Raw genomic sequence first — 7,158 nt, forward strand, 5'->3', positions numbered from 1 at the left:
CAGCATTGATCCAGCTACGATGCCGTATTGACATAATGCAGACTTGTGTACGTGAACCCTAATGTGCTACTCCAATGTCCACTATCGCCCACTTCTCACATAGACTTAGCCATTTGGATCTTTTGGATCCATCTAACATGTTCTATGATCCTGTTTTGTCCTTTCTCTTCTCCACCATATCAATGTCTCCCACTAGGAGCCAGTCCCCTTCAACATGGATGCCTTTTAGGTGCTCCCATAGCTTTTCTCTTTCCTTTGTTGAGCAGGGTCCATATATGTTGATGATGGTGATATGATGATCTTGCCACTCGATCTTAACTCCTATAACTCTATCAGAGGGATGATTGAACACCACCTTTGGCTCTAGATCCCTATCCACAACAGAGAGGATGCCACTATATCCTTCTCTCCTATATCTTGAATGCTAGCTCTATCATGATTTAGAAACACAATCTCTAGCTTCTCCTTTCTCCTCTGGTTGGTTTATTCAAGGTGCAATAAATGTTTTCTAATTAATATAATTATTTATTTTTATGCATGTAAATTCTCATTGGACCCCTTTAAAGGCCTATCCAATAAGACATCATGTTTGGATTGAACAAACACTTCAAGCACCTAGTAATTTAAGCATGGAAACAATTTATGCCTCTTGAGAGTTTATGTTTGAATTGAACACTTCAAGAACCTTAGTCATTTAAGCATGAGAAGCACCTCAAACTTGGGCAAGGTTCCCACCAACACTTTAAGCACCTTAGTTAGCAAGCCAACAAGCACCTCATGCTTGGGTAGGATTCCCACCTCAAGGTCAGACCTAGCTTGCTTAAGGTCAAAGGACTTTTTAACACTAACTTTTGGAGGTCTCTAACAAAGCTAAACCTAAGGTCTTTAAGCTCCATTAGGTAGAATTTCTCTTTAACATACCATCTCTCATTTGGACCCCTTCAACCTTGGTCTCATGTTGAGACAACACATGTCTATATTCTAACCCTTGTTCCCGTTTATTCTCCCACATTAAATGAAAATTTTAATATGAGAAAATCATTTGAATTGGTTAGATATTAGATTTTATGACAGTTAAACTTTCTCTTTAAAACTGCATAGCTTAAGAGTATAGTCTTTTGCTGTGTAGAGGTAGCTTGGGAGTAGATTGATTTGCTAAGTACCTTGTAGGATTGTAGGATTCTAGGATTATAGGGTTAGGTTGGGATTTTGAGAATGATTGATGGACAAGATAAGTCTTAAGATCATTGCTCAGGAAACCATAAAAAACAAGAAAACAAGTGTTTGTGGACACCTTCCACAACCCAATTACAGTAGAACTTAGGAGTAGGGTAAGTAGAATTCGAGGTGGGATATCAAATCATTGCTCACTCCAAAATAATCCTTTGTGAGTTGTTTATGTGAAGTTACAGAATTTCGGGTCTACGGCTTGAAACAGCAGTGGGTAAGCATAAGGATGCATTTGAGGTAAATTTTCAAGAGTTGGAAAAAACTCAGATTATTTAAATTTTTCTTGAGAATTTCGGCCAAATTAAGTTTTGCCTTGACTCATAGTCTTAAAACATGTCACAAAAAGACTGACCATTGCAAAAATTGTTCATTTTAGGCTAAAAGTAAATAATCATGATTATTTACACTTGGCTCAAAATAGATCAAGGTTGATACCAGAGACTCTCTGCATGATTACAAACATCTTTTGTGAAGGCTCATAGAGTTTGGATCACAAAACAGACCAAAACCTTGGAAAAAATTGAAATTTGCTGATTGTCGAGACATTGAGTTTGACTTGATAAATCTTGTTTAAATTTTATGAAACTTGACTCAGAGGCTTAGTTTAAAGTGTTTAACATGTGTGTATACTCAAATGATAAAAAATATGCTAAAAGTTGACAATTGTAAATAATTGTAATTATTTACGTTGTCCAATTTTCAAGTATTTTTGGCCAACCAAGCATACCACAGATTCCATCATGTTGTATTGAACATTATATCAAACTTGGTGAAATTTTGATCTATAACATGAAAATTGTGGCCAGTTTTGTAAAGTCTATCTGCAAACAATAAACAGTTAAGAACTTGGATAAATCTTGTTCAAACTCAGTGGAAGTTGTCCAAAGATTACAAGGTGTCTATATTGCGATTATTTACTTTTGAGTCCCAAAGCAAAGATTTTGGACTTTTGAACTTGTACAGTGTTACAACAACATAATACAAGGTCACTGGTCAAGTTTGGGTTCCATCGGATCCATATTGGTACATGTTCATTAGTTTCCAGGTTGCAGATTAGTCCTTTAGCTCTTTGTAGGGTGAAATATGGAAGTCTCATTTGCTGACTCACTTAGCTTAGATTGAAGTGATATACACAAACCAATCACAATAGTTGGCAAAAATTGTACAGTCTTTGAGAGAAAACAGTTAACTTGGTAAAAAATGACATAGAAACCAGGTTGCAAGCAAAGAATTGGGAGCTTGATGGGAGTTGAATTCAAGTCAAGTGGAAAAAATGAATAACAATCCAATCTGCCGGTAAGTACTCTATTCAGGGCTTAGCAAGTCTATATGAACCTTAGATCTGGTCGTACACTAGCAAATCAAGGCATACTTGGGAGACCGCTAGTAGGGTATCCACCGAAGAGAGTGTGAATCAAGGAGATCAATTGGGCACTATCTTTGAAGAAGTCCCAGACACTTATTCCGACTCAACATCTGAAATGTCTTCCTATTCAACTCAGTCAGGAATCGGAACAACAGTGCGATACAGACACATACTCACCTTTTATAAGACTAATGTCCATGGAGCTCATGTTTACCTGGATCCTAATGAAGAGTATGCCCTTCACATTGATGACCATGACATAGAGTTTGAAGAGGAAATAAGAGCAAACAAACAAGGAAAAATGTATATGGATAAAAACGGGACTGAGCATGTAAAAGTTGAATATCTTGATGTGATAGACAAATGGGGGTTAGAAGTTAATACAATAATACAGATATGGCAGCAAAAGGAGGTCCACCGACTTTAGAATTTGAAGGAAACGATCAAGTTGATGTGAGATCTTTGAAATGGCTTAGCACTGAAATTGTAGGATTGGAGTCTATTGTTGGGAGGATAGGAATGTCAAGGATCTTTTATGGGCCTCTCATGCCAAACCAGGGCAGGTAACACCCTTGAAGATCATCTATATCGTCAAGATCAAGGACAAGGGTTCAACAGATCTACCATCTTACCTATTTAGGAATTGTTATAACAATAAATTTGTTATGATGAGTCCCGAGGAGGTAGAACAGACGAGATACCAAGGATACTCTATAAGAGATTGGATATTGGGGCAAGGACCTCATCCTATTCCAAGAGGGAAACTTCGCAAAAAATCTTTTGGGGCAATGTTTAAAAACCCAAACCTACGTCATCATGGAGAAAACCGAGTGACATTAGAGCCAGTACAGGGCTACATGAGTCACTATTTCCAACAGATTGGTTTGAAGGACTCGAGACAAGACCAACTGCCATAAGAGTCGGGACTGAGCCAAACAGACGTGTCAGACCAGCTGATTTACAAAAATGGGTCAAAAATACAATGGATCTTGGGTTCCATGTGACCACTTAGCTAGCTTCAAGCAAGTGCTAAGAGCAGTATGTAACATTTAATGGTCTAAAAACTTATGTGTAGCGGAAATTAGCATGAACATAGTGGGAATTTCATTAGAATAGATTCCTAACGAGAATTACAAGAATGCTTGGGTGGAGAGAGCAACAAAAAGCATAACACCTAGTTAGATAGCATCAACAATACTTTCAAAAGAGAGAGAAATTAAGAAATTGACAACAGTTGAGGACCGGATTTGCATGGAGCCGGTCCCCCCTCCAAAAGGCTTTGTATTATGGTTTCTCCCATCAAGAGAGACATTGTACAATACAATTCTTTGTGTTCCTTCAAGACTAGCTAGTGCAATGAAGATGAAAGCTTCATGCACTAAACAAAACACTTAGCAAACACAACTTTAATTATCCCCGTTCTCAGACCCAAGACCTCACACACCTTCGAAGATGGTGAGAGCTAGCAGGGTATGAGAGTAGATTGAGAGGAAGAAGGAGTATCTTACGAGAAAGATGTACATCTCCTCACATAATCACTCATATTAGCATAGCTTAGCTTAGTAATTAGCTTGGTAGAGGAGATGAGCATGCATTGAAGCTTGGCTCTTGGTTTGATTTGCATCCACATGCCAAGAGTGTGTCGATGTAGGCTTCTATCTCACAAGCTTGGAGTAGGTGATGAGCTCTCCATTAAAGCTTGGGAAGAGACAGTCTTCTCTTTCTTCACACATGAGATTGTGTGAGTGTGTGTGTGATAATGCCTTGCAAAAATCAGCCCCCTCTCTCTCTCTTGGGCAATCCCTCTTGCTATTTGCTCTTGATCAATCCTCATTGGCCCTCCCCAAGTCAAGCCAATGACAATTAAGCAGCATAAGTGATAGCCTTCTGACATGTGTCCCCTTTTCCCCTTTTGTGAGAGATTTAGGTAATTTAATAATTAAACTAAACTCTCATTGGACCCCTTTGCCTCCTGGCCAATAGGAATCAGGCAAGCCATTGGGCTGCTGACTGGACTCTAGCCTAATTCTCATTGGTACACCTCCAAGGCCATCCAATAGGAATTGGGTACACCTTGTGGGCATCTGGCCTAGGGAGCTGACATGTGTCCCTCATTCCCTTTGTGTAAAGGGAGCTTGTGTGTGTGTGTGTGTGGCTTTCTCTCTCATCCCCTAGAAGAAAGGCTCGCCCCCTCCTATGTAGGGATATGCAAGACTTTTTTTGGTCACACACAAAGCATCCAATTCCTTAAGGTTGACCGTTGGACATAACCTTTGAATTTTGGAACCTTAGCATTTTGGAAGTCTTAATGGGCTGAACCTTAGGGTCTTTTTAGCCCATTGTTTCACATGGATCTTTTGCAGATGGCCCCCCCTTTGGATCCCTATTTTCCCTCCTTTGAATCCCTATTGTGGCCGGTCTGCTAGCTTAACCAATATTCTACCTTTTTCTCCCCTGGCACTTCCCCACATTAAATGATCAGTTTAATATGAGAAAATCATTTAGGAGAATTAGATATTGATTATTATGACATTACCTCTCTCTTGAAATCATAGTTGTCCTCGACTATGGTGTAGAGAAGATAAAGCATATTCATGAGTCCTTTTCTTAGCGGGTAGAGGATCCCTATGTTACCCTACGACATCATTCCACAATGGATGACTAGTCCATTTGGCGCTTGAGAGCCTGAGGCTGCCGCAAGCATGTCTGCACATTAGTCCTATCAATCTTCTATAGTAGAGTGACAAGCTCTACTTGGTGTTTGGGAGACGTCGTCTCCGCAAACTTGATCTAAGCATGCATACTACTTCATTTTTGTGCACAATAAAGAAAAAGAGAGTCTTATAAGACAAAAACTTTGTTCATTTTTAACATTTTGTACATTTGCTTACTCTTGGGAAGCATTGTAAGCATTGACAAGGTTTAGGTTATCCTTTAATTTTATGCCTTGCATCCATCTAGCATCTTCAAAAGGATAATTCTTAAACTTAATCAGATATCGTCGGCGGATAGTCTTACCGCCTCTGAGTACCTTGTCTTCATGTCGGAGAATGGACTCGGGCTGCAACACCTCCTCTTGGTCCTCGATCTCCAGTGGGTCTTCAATAGTTGGTTCTTGAGGTGGCTCTCTTTTGTAAGGCTTTAATAGGCTCACATGGAAAGCATTGTGTATGAGCCAATGATTGGGCAACTTGAGTTGATAGGCCATCTCATTGATTGGCCTAAGAATCTGGAAGGGACCATAGTACCTTTTTGCTAGCATAGTACTTTTGGTGGACCGTAGGATTCTTGCCCGTCGTGTGCCTCAATCGAGCCTTGGGAAACTTTAACAAGACCCAATCGTTTTCTTTAAAGGCTTGGGCTCTTCTGTGCTTGTCAGCAACAGCCTTTTGCCTTTGCTGTGAGATAGAGATAGCATCCTTAATCTTTTGAAAAGATTCTTGTAGGTCTCGGCTATACTCATCTGCCACGAAGATCTTCCCATGTACTTTAAGTAGCAAGGGACTTTTTGATCTTCCCTCAATTACCTCGAAAGGTGCTTTTCCTGTGGAAGTATGTACAGTGTTATTGTAAGCATACTCCACTAAGGGTAAGTACTTCTCCATTGGGATCTTTGATCTACTTCCGTTACATAGGCTTTTAGTAGATCGAGAATGGTTAGGTTAGCTATTTCACTTTGGCCATCCGTTTGTGGATGATAGGCCGAAGAGAAGTTTAGACTTGTTCCTAAATTCTCAAAGAGACCCTTCCAGAAATTACTGTTCATTCTAGGATCTCTATCCGACACTATGGACATTGGCAAGCCATGGTACTTGAAAATTTGTGAAACGAAGAGGGTTGCCATTTGATGGGCTTTGATATTCTTTTTGACAGGTATAAAATGAGCTTGTTTACTGAACCTGTCTACTATCGTCCATATTCCCGTATTCCCATGGATAGACTTAGGCAATCCAAATATAAAATCCATGGATATGCTCTCCCATGGTGAATTAGGGATTGGCAAGGGTTGAAGCAATCCAAGTTGCTTCCCTCTATCAAATTTTGTCTTTTGGCATACCACACATTTAGAAACATACTCTTGTATGTTCACTTTCATGGTAGGCCAATAGAAATATGTTTCAATTCCCTTTAAGGTAGACTAAATCCCTCTATGCCCCACATACGGTGGAGCATGAGATTCATACATTACTTTCTCACGTAGTGAGTTAGTAACGCATAGTCTATTTCCATAGAGAAGATAACCATCTTGTAAAGTAAATGGTTCTTCTTTCTTCCCTAATGCAAGGGCTGAAATCACATCTCTAAAATCGGGATCAATAGCGTACTCATCTATCATTGAAGATAGATCATTGTGAGTTGCTATGGAAACCGCATTCACTTGTGGCCGTCTTGAGAGTGCATCAGCTACTTGATTATGCTTGCTAGCAATGTGAGCAATATGAAAATGAAATTGCGAAAGGAAATTTGCCCACCTCATTTGTTTGTCGGAGAACTTGGTCTGCGTCATGAAGTACTTAAGACTTTGGTGATCCGTTCGCAGAATGAAAGGAGTCCCCAATAAA

Source organism: Adiantum capillus-veneris, chromosome 25 (assembly GCF_014529385.1).
Source record: "Adiantum capillus-veneris isolate H3 chromosome 25, ASM1452938v2, whole genome shotgun sequence".
Taxonomy (NCBI): domain Eukaryota; kingdom Viridiplantae; phylum Streptophyta; class Polypodiopsida; order Polypodiales; family Pteridaceae; genus Adiantum; species Adiantum capillus-veneris.